The sequence below is a fragment of the Passer domesticus genome, chromosome 3 (assembly GCF_036417665.1).
Source record: "Passer domesticus isolate bPasDom1 chromosome 3, bPasDom1.hap1, whole genome shotgun sequence".
NCBI classification, from domain to species: domain Eukaryota; kingdom Metazoa; phylum Chordata; class Aves; order Passeriformes; family Passeridae; genus Passer; species Passer domesticus.
Genome location: NC_087476.1, coordinates 6,546,305 through 6,561,643, shown reverse-complemented (window position 1 = coordinate 6,561,643; position 15,339 = coordinate 6,546,305). Strand labels below are relative to the sequence as shown.

At 45.0% G+C, this 15,339-nt stretch overlaps 1 protein-coding gene across 3 annotated transcripts in view; it reads left to right on the top strand.

Moving 5' to 3' along the window:
• Positions 1 to 12,712: 12,712 nt before the first annotated feature.
• The window catches only part of ADGRF5 (adhesion G protein-coupled receptor F5), a 39,977-nt gene continuing 37,350 nt past the window's right edge, over positions 12,713 to 15,339 (top strand). For all 3 annotated transcript variants that reach the window (XM_064411719.1, XM_064411717.1, XM_064411727.1), the window contains exon 1: positions 12,713 to 13,147. The gene's annotated coding sequence lies outside the window, so the exon portion shown is untranslated. The remainder of the gene's footprint in view (positions 13,148 to 15,339) is intronic.

The window sequence follows — 15,339 nt, the reverse complement described above, 5'->3', positions numbered from 1 at the left end:
TGCCAGCTCACCAGTGCCCAGTTTGGTTTCCTTCTTCCAGCTTTCTGGCTGGGGTGACTCAAGATGGGTGGTTTCCTAGTGATCCACCCCATCAGAGCCCACCTCTGGTGGGTGCCTATTAAATCCTATTAACCACTGGCTGCCCTAAAGCCTGAGCAACTCGCCCTCCCTGTGAGTGCATAGGGAATTTTAGCTCTTGTGTGCCAAGAGCTGCTTTGCTCATAAAATTAATGAGAACTTTGCTCCCTGGAAACAAGACCCCCTGCACAGGTGTGCTGCTGCATAAACACAAATCAGCTCACGCGACTCCCACGGGCACCTTGGCTGATCCCAGGGTCCCTCTGTGCCCAAAGGAGCTCAGGGACTTGCAGCACCAGGAAAACTCCAGTTCCTGCTCACACTGGGAAGAGAAGAGTTGCATGCAGCTTCCCAGGAGCAGGATGAGACCTGAAGGCACATGCAGAACTGCTGCTTGCACGCTGCAGATGGCACAGGGCACATGGAGCAGCCCTGGGAAGCAGGGAGCAAGCAGCACTCAGAGACTGACACAGACGAGATGTTCATTTGTTCCTTCAAAACTTTCCATATGCACGGGGAGTTAGAGGCTCCTTCTTGAAGGAAAACTCATTTGCAGTACAAAGCAGTCCCCTGGGTTGACAGCATGGAGTGCTTTCTCATTGCTCACAGAGCAAAATGGAATTGCACAGCTCCCAAAGGGAGGAACGAACTGATTTAAAAGGGTTTGCCCTTCACATCTAAAGAAAGTCATTGGAGCTGTGCCTGAGGTCCCATGAGAAGTATCTGTGCAAACATCTTGCTGTCTGAATAAAACAAGGACTTCTTGGTAGCACTGGGCAAAATTCCTCTCTTAATATACTATTTAAATGGAAGTATACAAACTTTCTGCTGAAACCACTCAAACAGGAAAATTCAAGCGGGTAAGTTCACTAGACTTTATTTCCTCTGCTCTGTGTGACACATGGGGGTTGAATGGAACTGATCATCTCCCCACGCCCTTAAGCATGTCCCTTTCTTGTCCCTGACCAGTGGCATCTTGACCAGTTCCTCCATCTGCCACTTTGCTTCATCCTGCCACAGTGGCTGCAAAAACCAGCTCAGAAAACATCCATGAGGTGCCTGCCAGCTCCATGGGCTGAATCCACTGCTTCAGCAGGGCATCCTCTGGGTGCCAGGAAGGGCAGGCCAAAGGGAGCAGGAGCAGCCAGGCTCTCTTACAGCAGTGATGACCTGCTAGGGCAGCTTGACTGGAGCATGCCTTGCAGCCCTGATGGGTTTATGCCAGCTAAAATCTCAGCTTAAAACTGGAACAAGGATCCAGGAAGGACTGAGCAATGATTGTGCTGTTTGGAAGAGCTGTGTCTCCCAAAGATTTTGAATATTGTTGGTAACTTACTGCTCCCAATGTCTTAGTTCTCCCAATTAGAAAGAATGGCTGGAGGTGTCTGGCAAATTTTGAGGCTGGTACAAAAATCTCAGGATTTCTGCAGCAGTTCTAATAAAAAAGTAGTCAGACAGGCTCTTGCTAGAGAGCTACAGCTAAACCCATCATTTTCAATGCTTGGCAAAGACTGCACTTTAGTATTAAGTAAATATTCCATTCTTGGAAACATTTCCCTTTAAAACAAGCAGGCTGGATGAAAGGCTTCCCTGCCTCTCCCTACCACAAAACAAAAAAAAAAAAAAGGGGTAAGATTTATTTTCTTGCTCAGCCAGCAATGCTGCTGGACACCCATACCTCAGGTTTTCCTTCCTGCTGCTATCCTGTCTGCTTATCAGAGAGTATCACCTGTTTATTTGAGACAAGACAAACAGACTCTGCTCATCAGAAGCCTCTCAGAGACATCCTACGAGCATCTTTTGTAGATGAAACTGGGCAACCTGCAACCAACAGGAGCACACTGCTCAGGCTGCTCAGATTTGCCATGTTTTGAGCTGCACTGATGTGAATTTCTAAGCAGAACTAAGTGAAAGGTGGGCTGTGCTCCACCTGGAGCAGCTGACCAAATGTAAAGCTTCAGAGCAGCAAGAGGAAGCAAAAGCTGCTCTTCCCATCAAGGTCTGGGGGCACTGGTGCCTGTCCCACCTGACCTGGATTTTTGGCCATGGCAATGGAGATTGTGGCCATGGGAGTGGGCATTAAAGCCACGGGAGTGGAGATTGTGGCCATGGGAGTGGGCATTAAAGCCACGGGAGTGGAGATTGTGGCCATGGGAATGGACACTGTGGCTTGTGTGCACAGGCTGGTGCTGCCCAGGTAAATAATCATTGGCTGGTAGTGCTGTGTGGTCCTTGGTAGGACTAAAGCCCAGCAGCAGCGAGGGGCTCTGCTCTGACTGTGATGCTGTGGAAAGGATCTGTGGAAAGGAGGGAGAGCAGGGAATGTGCCACATCCACCCAACCATGTCCCCCTAATCCACATCCCCTTCACCTGCTGCCACTGGCACAGCCTCACCCCGTGAGACCTTTCTGAGGGGTGTCAGGGGACAGAACGTATCCTCTGTGTTCCTCACTGGGGTGAGGACAGGGACAGTGCTTTCAAGTGCAGACCAGTCCCGATGAATTTATCTTGCCAGCTTCCCTTTCGTAACAGGAAGGATAGCGGGCAAACAATAAATGCAGGAAATGTGCGGCTGACCCAGACAAAGGTAGAAGGTTTGCTCTGGATCAGCTTGTGTGCAGATGGGATCAAGGAGAAAAGCCAGTGCTGGGAGCTTGTGAGTCCTCTTCATGGATGTTTTTCAGCTGAGAAATGTTAGTTTGTCACAAATTAAGTGTTGTGGAAATGTGCCTAACTCCACAAATCTATGGACGGAATGCTGACAGCATTACACGTGCTAGAAACCAGCTGGAAAAGATGAGATAAATTCTCCACACCTCTGGATAAGCCTCTGCTTCAATCTCAGTATCATTTATCAGATAATTAGAGGGGGGTTTTTTATTTCAAAATATTTTCCTTATATTTCCCTCTCTTAGAAACCCGATTAGAGATTCTCATTTGAAGTCCCAGAGCAGGATATATGTTAGATAGTATGTGATGAATTTCAGCTGGAGGCAAAATCCAGCTTTCAGCCACCTCTAATCTCAACTATTTTCAGTCTCCATTCCCCAGTCCTTTGGACAGATTGGACACTCCAAAAATTGGGCTGAGAGAGAGCCCCTGAGGTATCAGCCCTTTTGTAAGGATCAGCATGTTCAAGGATGTGGGATTGAGGAGGAAGAATTCCAGAGGAGGAGCTCCACCTGCCAGTCCACAGGTGTAATTGTCCTTTCCATCCACCCTTGTCAGTGAAGGATTTCTTTTGGTGTCAATGAAGTTATGTTGGTGCAAAACTGGAGAGAGATAAAATTCAAGCTAAATGTTTCTGTCCTTTCTGTTCAACTGGGAGCAGCAGTAAGGTCAAACCCATGCTCAATGTCAGCTGAATTTGCTGAATGCCCTCTGTAAGCCAGGAGTGGGGTTTGTTTTCACATACACAGTCCACTGTTGATATTTTTAATTCATTTGTGTGCTAACCATTCAGAAAGAACCACCTTTGGTTGGTGTTGCACTAAGAAAAGGGTCAGGTGTGTTGGTTAATAAACACAGAGACCTTTTAAATCTATAAATGGCATTTTTGGGGTGTGTTAATCTGATTTTTTGGTATTGCCCTGTCCTGTGTTCCTCTTTCTCTCTTGGATAGGTTTTTTGGGATGTGCAGTGAGAGTTTTCTGCCCAGATCTCTTGTGTACTGATCCACAATCCCACAGGCTTTCTCATCATTCTGAGAAGTGAGTTCTGAAAGGCTGTTGGGGGAAAACAAGTCTGGAAGATGCAGCCCGGGGTATTTGGCTTGGCCAGGATCAGTCTGTAATCCACACAAATGCCTCCCTTCATGGATAGCATCTGGATCTGGTGGAGCTCTTCAGGGAGGGACTCTCAAATACTTCTAAAGCTGAACATGGATTTATCCAAATAAGTGCTGAGCAGGCAGAGGTGTCTGTAGCCTTGGACAATTCTGATAAGGACTTTCAGAGTAATCAAGAGCAGTATCACTGATAAGAGACAAAGAACTTGGCACCTGAAGTGACAATTAAATACTGACATCCCTACAGGCACTTAGTTTTGGCCAGGGAATTGTTTCTTTTGAAAAGCACAAGCACATTCCAGCCAAAGCTGTTGTTGACACAGCACCTCACCTCCATACCTGTTTACCTCAGAAATACCAACACAGTGCAGTCCCAGCAGATCCAAGAGATGTGGATGAGTCTGTGCCACCATCCTAATCTGGCCCAAACCCTTTCAGGTTCAGTTTCAGCAACCCCTTCATCAGCTCTGCATGGATGGCAGATGCTAGGCTTAACCTAAGGGGTCAGACTGGTGTGATTCCATACCACAGAGGTGGTTTTGGTGCTGGCAAATGAGAGAAAGGCTAAGCAGAAGCCAAACTTTGGTCCCAGATCTGGGGAATTGAGTTGCAAGTCAGGGTTGTGTACGGCATTTGACCCCTTTGGTGTTTACTCTTTTGTTCTCTCACACTGAGTGTTTTCCTTACTGATAAACTAAATTATATTTCAGTTCTGATCTGTTTTTCCCTATCAGTCACTTACCTTTTTTTATTACTTTTCCATCACAGAAAGCCTGGCAAACTAAAGCCCCCACCAGGGGAAAAGCCTCTCAGTGGTGCTGCTGAGAAAAGGATCCTGTATCTAGCAAGGTGTGAGTGGGTACTCAAATACCTGGTATTCAGCACTTTGCTCTTCCTTCAGCTGGATCTGAGCCCCAAGACAACCAGTCCCTCTCGTGTGTAATGGCAAGACAGGACACAAAACTGAGGGCAAAGTGTTGTGTGGGAGCAGATGCCCAGAAATGAGGTGCTGCCTCTTGAGACGTTTGGTTTAGGTAACTTTGAGTTTTGCCATATAACTGCATCTCAATGCACTGAAATACCCCCAGCAGTCAGTTCCTATACATTCAGATGTCTAAGAACAACTGTCCTGGCTCTGAGAACACTAATTTTGGAAGCTCTTTGTTCCTCTGAGGCTTCCCTCTGCCCAAGGTCTGCTCTGCAAGGGTACAGCTGTGTAACCAGGGAGGACACTGCTGGGAAGACAGCCAAAGTGTGAAGAGCTGGGAGACACCTCACTGGGAACCCTGCCTTGGGTTGGAGCCACATTTATGTTTTCCCTTGGTCCCTGGCCAAGCCACATTGCATGCCTGCATGCGCCCAGCCTTATACCCTGCCAATCCCAACAGGGACATGCTCAAGTGACCTCCTGGCTTCACCTTGGACCTGCAGCTTTGCTGTGGGCTCATTTGGTGGGACTGAGGCCTAACCTGGTCAGCAGAGCTGCTCTGCTTTCCCTGTCCAGGTGCCACAGAGCTGTGCCCATCAGTGAGGGCGCTGGTCATGCGGAGCAGCCGGCTTCTGCTCCCTGGCACTGATGTCTCCTTCCCCTGTGGGCTAAGCATCCACATAGGCTGCTGTAATCCAGCTTCTAGGTCTCTTAGAAGATGCCTTTTCATTGGTTTGTCTGGGAATTTCTCAAGTGAAATTTCCTTGGGAACATTGCAAGTCAATCAGGAGATGTGCTGGAGATTCCATGCCAGTGGAAAACCCTTGAGGTCCAGGGTAACATGTTGTCTAGCACTTGGGATATCTCTTGGTGGTTCTGATCTGCAGTAGAATTCAGTTTCTTATGGTTCATCTATCTTGAGTAAAAATCAGCAAATGGACTCATGAACATCACGGATCAAGTGCAAAGCAAAACCTCTTGGTGGAAGTTTATGAAACACAAACATGCCAGTGCAAAAATTCTACCAAGTGGTCCCCTCTTGGGAGGAGTGGGAGTGGCTTTTGTCAGCATTCTCTTGGTAAACAGCTAAACTGTACCAGATTCCTTCACTTTATGAAGAAAATAAACTTTACTCTTCCTTATTGCTCATACAGGGCAGAGTTTCCTCATTTCATAGAGCTATAAGCAAACAAGGAAATCTGTTAGAAGATGGGAATTCAGGTGAACTGCCTCTTCACCTCTATTATGCAGATGAAAATCTGCTTAAATCAGCTCCAGTGGAGCCAGGGTGCCTTTATCTGCTGCTCTGGCTCCAGGTTCATTGCTGTGCCCCATATTCTGGTTACTGGCCTGGCATCTCTCTCCAGACTCCTTAGGGTGCAGGAGCATTTGGAACTCTTCAGCAATCTCCCACTTGCTTTACATAGAATTGTAAAAATAAAAAGTTGTTTTGTGAAACACAGAAGTAAGGATTTTTTCCCTAGCTTTCTAGCCAACACCTACTGCAAGATCTTAGAGTCCCAGCATATTTCCTATAATACTCCCCATAGCAACAGTCAAGCCCCCTCACCTTCCCTAGACTCTGCTCTAGTCCTTCTGTGTCCTCTCTAAGTCTGTGTTCCCAGTTCTCTCCTGCATTTCCAACAGACCTATTCCTTACCTCCCAATGGTGCCTCCAATTCATTTCTATACTTTCCATCCCTTCTAACACCATCACTCAACTCCCATGACTCCTGCCTGGCTCTGTCTGGCTGCTGGCCTGACAACTGTCTTCACCATGTCAAACCACTTCACTGTGTTTCACTATCTGGACTGCTTTTCCAGCTGCTAAGCAGCCAAATAAAACATATTTGTGCTTTAGGTGTTTGTTCTTTAGCTTGGCCCTGAGAAGAAACATGTAGGTATTTATTAACTTTGAGATTACAAGAAATAGAAAAATGTCTGTGTGGTGGTGCATCCCCCACTCCCTCTTGGGGATCACCATGGTCTCAGAAATGCTCATTAAGACTTGGCCTTGACTAACAGCCCCTGGGCTGAGCTCCTCTGAGCTTATCCAAAGCACTGTCTGCTCCCAGGACCTTGTGCTGGCCAAGGAGCCTCCTGGGTTTTAACAGCCTTGGGAACTTACTTTTCTTACCTGAATAAGCACCCAGGTGGAACATTTTTGGTTTTGAACTTTCAAAGGAAGGTACCGACCTGAACTGCGGCCAAGATGGAAAACTACTGTGACCAAAACCAGCTCTGTTGTGGCTCTCTGAACAGTGGTCCACAGTGAGACCCTCAGAGCTCTCCCGACTGCAGTGGGCTCAGACCAGCACCTCCCTCTGAGTGGGGCCTCTCTGAGGCACACAGATCCCAGGCTGGAGACACCTGGGGGAGCACAGCTGAGGGACAGTGACAGATCCTGAGCTGAGACCCCCACTCCTTGAGACTCAACCCTTCAGCTGCTGAGAAGGTGCAAAGGCAGCTGGCATCAGTGCTTCCCTGAATCAGGAAACTTTGCAGGTATGTACCTGGTACACCTTCCTTCAGGTGTGTCTGCTTGTGAGTGTGAATATGCAAACACACTATGAATGTTGTGAGCGTGAATATGTGAGTGTGAATATGCAAACACACTATGAATGTTGTGAGCGTGAATATGTGAGTGTGAATATGCAAACACACTATGAATGTTGTAAGTGTGAATATGCAAACATGCTATGAATGTTGCTCTCTTGGATGTTTAAGCACTTCAGATTTGTAAGTACTTTAGGCCTACAAGTGAGTTACTGTTGTGTGTGTAGGAAATTCTATATGAATGTTTTGTTAAATTGTTTAAAGTAAGCTATAGACTAGGTGCTGTTAAATTTCAGTGCTGTTAAACCTTTTAGGCCTAAACTGTTGGTCAAGTCTGGGGCTTAGTTTAGAAAGGGGATCTACTCTGAGCCTTGTGACTTAGTGGGAAGGTCTCCCTTAGTCCTTTCTATCCTTACCCTTTTTCCACACTCAGACTCTTCATCAGCCTCCATGTAGATAAATTTTGGATGAATTTCAGGTTTAGATTGATTGATTTTTGGTTCTAGTTTGCTTTTTCTCTGTGTGCTTTAACCATCCAGTTAAGTAGGACAGTGAATCTTGCCAACAAACTTTGTTGCACTTTCACTTTTTTATTAAATCTGCTTTTGCCAATGCCTGTGGGGGTGATTCTTAAAGAGACCTTAAAACACTCATTCACCACACTCTGTCCTTCAGAGAAACTGTGAGATCAGCCTGAAAAGTGTTATAAAAGAAATTAAGAAATATCACAATACACAAAGCTAAAAATCAGTTTTCTTCTCCCAATACACATGTGGCCATCTCTTACAAGTGCCAAGGATGTGTGGCCAAGGGATATTTGTGGCACTGTTGTCTTTTTTTGACAGCAGAAAGAGTGCTTCTTGTCCCAGAGCAAGGAAAGACAGCAAAGAATAATTTGACTTAATAAAAAAGATAGGTCTGGGTGCTGGACCTATGCATCAGAAGGAACATGTGATGGTCTCATTCATGTCTGCAAAGGAGAAAAAAAAATCAGATTTACACCATAAAAAGTGCCTTTCATATGGAATTGTACCAAATACAAGGTTTCTGTATAGCCAGAAGTTTGTGCTTTGCCAAGATATTTTCTATGCAAAAGAGTAATTGCCTTGATGAATCAATGGAATACATATATATATATATATATATATATATATATATATATATGTATTTTTTTATTTATACATACAAACTCTGTAAGCTGGAATCAATAAATCCTTACTGAATTTGCCTTTCTTTGTGCTCAATTACCTCTAGTCATCTGTGTGACTCCAAAGCTCCCATGGAGAGATCTCACCTCCATGGACATTTGGTGTGGTGGACGTTTGGGGCAGAGGGGTGACTGAAAAGCAGCTGTATGACCAGAATGCTCTTTACCAGCATGATCCACAAAGATGTTCTGACTGGGTCAAAAGGTCTCTTTTCACTGGAAAGGATATGCAAACCTAAATATATACACAGTGCCCTGATGTGTACTTCAGTCAGTGTGATGGGAATCAGACATCATTGCACAGCCCATGTTCTTTCACCTTGGAGTCTCCATAGATAGCCAATCCCTTCTTCTTCATCTTCTAAGCTTGGAAAATGCTTTGGAGACCTGCCCAAGCTATTGTACCTTAATCTCATAGGTGACATTTGCTGTCAGAGCAAGGATTTTAAAGACACTTCTTCCTAGACAAGTTTATTTTCCCAACATTTACGTATGCAAGGCTTCCTCTCTCCTCTAAATAAATCAATGCTGAGCAAATTGAGTACTGAGTGAAAGGACATGAGAACATAAAGAAAGGCAGTATACACATAATCAATCTATCTCTCCACTTTTGTGCCTGTCATGGGGACAAGAGGAGAAGAAGAGATCCTGGAACTCTCTCCCTACACCCTCCCACCCCTTGCCCCAGGAGAGGAACACCATTTTTTTTTGAATCACAGAATTCCCCACCACATTGGATTATGTGCCACATTGATCAGATTTCAAAAGAAAGGTCTTGGCCCTGAAAGCAATCCCAGCTGAGTTCATGTGTGTGATGTGCTCCCATGCCAACGTCTGTGCACTACTGGAGCTTAACATTTCAAGAGATTCCCTCCTAAATCCTGCAGGTTCTTGCATGAATCCATCTCCATGGGTTCTGTCCATCTCACCAGTGGCACCTCTAGGTGATGACAACATTCCTCCATCTCCTTCTGCTGGTGTCTGCTCTTGCACACATGTGTAGCCTGAGCATTGTCCCTTTGACATGTCAGGACCAGGATTATTCCTTGTGAACATATCCTGTCCCATCTGTGTATCTTCAGCTACTACTTGTCCCATTATCTTGGAGTTCTGGGTCTGTACACCTTCAACACAAAGGTACCCTCCTTACAGCTGGGTTTCTCTGTGCTGTTACTTAATTAGTTCCGTTAATTACTTTTATGAGCAAATAATTACAATAATAAGTGGAGATTCCACAGCACACTGCATTGTATGGAGTCTTGAAGCCCCATGTTATGTAGGATACAGCTTTGCAGAGCTCTCCACACCCAGGCCTCCAGGGTGACGATCACTTCTGCTTGGTAGTGCACCATTAAAAAAGCATATTCTTCATTGTGCATTGTCAGATGAAACGATGGGAAAATGGGCCATTGCCTGCACCCATCCATTCTAAACAGGGCCCAGCTAACCCAGAGGAAGCTGCTTGAAGTTTCAGAAAGGGATGGGTGGGTTGTGCTTTGTGGGAAGGGACTCAGAAATCCCTGGAGGAATTACCACATGCATTCTGCTAGGGAAATCCAACAATCGCACCAGCACAAAGGCTACCAGTAACAGGCGTTTTCCACTTCCTTGATTGGCTTTCACAGAAGCTCAACGAGTTCTCCATCATTCTCCATAACTCCCTGCTTTGGCCTGGGTCTCTGCACTGGGATTTCCTATCAGCTACGACGGCCCTTGGCAGCCTATTGTCAATAACTGCTTTTAGCAGATGAAGCTTTACATAACCTCAGACAAAATATATTGTTAAAACCACAGTCCACTGAGGCAGACAGAGCCCTAATTTAATAATAAAAGAGCTCAGTAAGTCTAAAGGCTGAAAGAGTAGGTCCTTTATTAAGGATGTCAGGTAGCTGTATCTCTATCTAAGCCAAATAATGAAAAAAAATGAAGGAAAGCAGCCAACTGTTACACAAATATGTCAAGTATTAGTGAATCACACTGAGGTTTACATGTAAGATTGATTGCTGTGATTATGAAAAATATGGACCTTTGCTTTTCAATTAAGTTTCTCAGCTTCAGTTTCCCACATTTTCTTTGTGCCTTTTTTTTTTCCCTATAAGATTAAATATCCATTTATCTTTTTGGCCATTCACAACTAGATGGTTACATTACACATTATTGTAGTGATCATCCTGCTATAATGAAATTCATACAAGTGTGATAACTAGACTAAAAAAATCCTCATTATAAACCCAAATCACTTCAACCTAAAAGAAACCCATAAAGCTGAGTGATGGCAGTGTACAACCGAAGTACTCTAAATACCCAAATTGGTTGTTCTGTCACTGCAATGAATTCCTGGTGCTTCAGGAAAAAAAGTCATCTTCAGAGACCTTGTTCATGAGCATAGTTTCAGTTGACCACTGGCTGCAGGGAGAGAGTGCAGGGCATGTTGCTCCTTTTGGAGACCATGCAGCCTTCAGCACTAGAGTCAGTTCTAAATATATTCCTCAGGTCAGATGTATAATGAGACATTTCATTACTTCCTTCCTTCTCGGCACATTGCAGCAAAATGAGTTGGGATTTGGTCTCGCCAATGTGAGCAAAGTTTAATTCTTTGCCATCTGCCAGGATCACGAGGACAATTGAAATATCCCTTTATTGTCCACGTGCACATTAGAGTGTTGCTAGCCATGACATTCCTTGATGGCAGGACAACAAGCTTGTGATGAAGCAAAATACCATCTTTATCTTCTTCCTATTGACCCTTGGCATTAATGATTTATATTGGATATAGGTAGTGCAATGCCCTAGATACAGAGGTTGCTGTTAAATAGAAGGAAATATGGAGCACACCAGTAATCAAAAGCACTTAAAGATGGGGTGTGCTGCCCAGGCTCCCCCTATCACTTTTTCTCCTTCTATGTTGCTAGAAAAAGTATGTCAGTGAGCATGTGGGTGAGGTGCATTCAGCAGTGAAATGTCCAAATGACTGCTCTTGCTTTTGCAGTATGACCTGCAACAGGTAGAATAACTTAAAAGTGATCCTGAGTGGAGATATCAGGTTGATAAAATAAATTCTTACTCTGTGCAGAAAGACAGGTGCTATTATATGCAGGATCTGGGGTCCCAGATGCAACTTTCCATCTTAAGACATCCTCAGATACATGGTCCATACACACCCCAGTCAGACCCTGAAACACAGAGGGGCAAGCTGTCCTCAGCTATTTGTACAGCCAAGAGGTAGAATCTGATACCTCTCATCACAGATGAGATGCCATGGGCCACCTGATGGGCTGATGTTGGGCCATGGGACTGCAGTGACCTTGCAAGAACATCAGAGATGGTGCAAAGCCAGGAGAGACAACAGCGAGGAACACGGTGTCCAGGGAAGTGGTGGAGGAACTTAAAAGACATGGATGTGGTGCTTAGGGACATGATTTAGCACTGGGCTTGACAATGCAGCATTAATGGCTGGGCTCCATGTCCTTAGAGGTCTTATCCAACCAACACTCTTTTATGATTCTGTGATTCCAAGGAAGCCATTACAGTGTCCTTCATTTATCAGCATAACCAGGACTGAGCTGTGTGGCACCTTCCCCACCTTCCAGAGGTGCAGTCATTTGGCTAATGCTTGAAAAATCCACTCTGAGAGCCCCAGCTGGAGGCAAAAGGACCTGCACAGTGCAGTTTATGGGCTATTCCAGGAAAAGTTGTTCTTCCTGATACGTGAGCCTGCCCAGATTTCTTCTGCACCTTGACAAGGAGCCCTTGTGGCACAGCTGCATTGCTGGGATGTGGCTGAACACAAGTTCCATGTGGAATGGCTCTCCATTGTTATTTTGCAGAGTAACTCAGCATCTTGTGGAATGAAAGGCATCATAGCTGAAAGTCTGAGGCTCCAGATTATTCAGTATAGTGAAAACTGAGACTCTCAGAACAGCTAACTCTGGGTTAAAAAAAAAAATTAAAAAAATTCTTTTACTTTCACACCCCTGATGACTAAAAAAGTGTTTTGCTCACCTTGAAATCACACTCCCTAGAAGCTCTGTTAGCACCCCCACCCAAGTGTCCCTTACATCCACTTTCCCCCCAACAGCAGGAAATCACTTAGAAAATATTTCCAGGTTCCTTCCTGGCCAGAGGTCACCTCTGTGTTTCAAAGCAGCAGGAATCACCATGTTCTCTGACACAACAAACGGAGGAGGAAGACCTGTCCTGCCCTTCCAGCTTTCAAGCATGTGCTTTTTAGCTGCAACTCCACCCTGCACTGGTGGAGAAGGAATCAGTTCCCACTGATCGCAGGAAAGGGAGGTCACGGGGTTTGCTTGATTAAATCACAAGCCAAAAGGTTCTTTTTCTCTCTCACTGAAAATTGTTCACGGGCTGTTTAATTTATTCCAAAAGAAAAGCAGGACAAAAAAAAAACAACAAACCCCAAGCCCAAGAAGCAACAGCACACAGGGAAAAGCAGGTGTGTCTCCAGATCCTGGAAAAACAAAGGGCAAAGGCTGAGGCAGGAGGCGAGACTTGGATGGGAAGTTTCCATCCCAGCACAAGAGGACAAGTTTGGAAAAGACTCGGACGGGACCAGCACTTGTTGCCCTACAGGTATGGATGCTCTGTGTGAAATGTGGCATTGCTTTGACACTTTGGGGAGGGCAAGGGTGGCTTGAAGGAATTTTTGGGTCTGGATTCTGACAGTGAAGTGCAAGCTTTGCACCACCAGTAAACCTGCTGCAGGTTTCTGCCAGGGGAACTGCAATCGTCACAGGTTTCATTTTGTGGTGATTTCTTGGCAGTTTTCTGTAGGATGGTTTTGGCTGTTCAGGGTATGAATTAAGCCATTCAAGCTCCTGAAGAAGTGCTCCTGCCTGTTCACTTGGCTAGTGAATGCTAATAGAGGTTATGATTGCTTTAGTTTAAGCTTGGGGCTGCAGAGGTAAAGAGGGAAGTGCACTGAAGTGCTGTGCTATTCCTCATTGCGTTTATTACCTCCTAAGTTGTGCCGCAGAGTTTCAGAGAAAAAATGTCAACTGTAATAGTATTTAGGTTTTTTTTTCTTTTTTTCCACTTTGTTCTGTACTTACAGTGGCTGGAATTTGCAGTGCAGATGCAAGCACTGTATTTTGCTAGCTGTCTAGAACGGTGGGTTTGTTTCTTTTAAGAGCAATCTCCCTTCAGTTTCATATTAGGTGAATATGAAACTGAAGGGAGATTGCTCTTAAAAGCAGGGGAGAGGGACTTGGGGCACCCAGGGTGACAGGCTGAGAAACTGCTGTATACTGTTTTTGAGCATCACATTTATCTTGTTTCCATTCTTTCTATCTGTGTTTTCAGCTGCTTAAATGAAAGCAAATTTTATGGTGTTGTGCTGGAGTGCTGCTGCCAGTGTTCTGTGTCGGGGGGATACAGGGAGGCTTTCTGATGTTTTCGCCTTTGTTGATGTCTATATCCCCAAAAGTTCTGCTCCATTTCCAAACATCTCTGGTGGAGAAGTATCCACTTTGCTTAAATGGTCATGATTCAGAAAAAAAGCAGTGCTGTGATGTGACCCTGTACAACCTTGTTTCTCTCTGTCCCCATCACGGGAAAGCAATGCTCACCTATGTGCATGAGGAGCTTTTGGATTTGGGGGAGAAAGGTGTTTTTGTTTGTTTGTTTTGTTTGAATGCTGTAACTCACACTTTCAGTGGCAGTTTTACGAGGCAATGGGCTTGTGACAAGCAAGGAAATAGCAAAGTAAAGGATGTGTTGAATTTGAAAGCCTGAGGCTCCATTTCTTCTGCTTCCATCACTTGCTGTTGCATGATGTAAACAGTATTTTGCAACCCATAGATTTTTCCTCTCACCCAGAAAATTCCTCATCTATTTCTGTCACTTAACTGTCCAGTGATGTCAGGCAACATTGCAGAATGAAGTGATATTTAAAGAAATTTAGAGGCAAATCTTTAGCACCTGGCTAGCAGTGACACTTAACTGAACTCAGTGATGGGTCAGCCAGCTCAGCAGGAACCTGCTGTGACTATTTGGCATCTGTCACTATTTAACTTCCCTAAATTCATCTGAGTTTGCCTCCGGTGATCCAGGTTTAAAAAACAAACATAGAGAACCTGCGTAGACACTGGGAAGATATCTTTGTCCTGATCTTCTTGGTTATTTTTATTTTTTAACACCTCTTAGGCGGGCTTAATAAAGAAGTTCTCCAGCATCTGAATTGGAGACGTGGGAAATTCCTCAAACTAGGCAGAGCTTCCTCTCATTGTTATAACACAAAAGACCAGTGCAGCCTTTACTAGAGTTCCTTTTTTTAACCCATTCATCTTGACCAAGAAACCTACCTGCTGCTGCTACCACTCAGGGCTGTGATTCACAGTTTCCCAGAAGACAGCAGACAAGCATGGAAGTGAATTTCATCATCCACAAGGATGGCATTATTTTGGGGTTGTATTGCACTTGAAACTGAAATGGTTTGCTGCTGGAATTAATCTCAGCCTTGAGCAAGAATCATGGCTTTTCAAGATCAAATGGGGATGAATCTACAGTAAAACCAAACTCCTTGCAGAAAACCATTTCCAGTTTTCCATGAAAGAGTTTCTTAGCACAGTGATCTTCAAAAGGGGTTCAGTTGACATCCATGAGCAGATCCACCCCTAACTGCATGTTTATACAGAGTTTATTTCCCAAATGATCCTGCATGTGGCTCAGCCTGCCTGGTGGCAGTTACCACCCATGGGTTAATCTGATCCTGCACCTGCCCTGCTGGTAAGGAGCAGCAGCTCTACCCCTTATCTGTGCTGGGC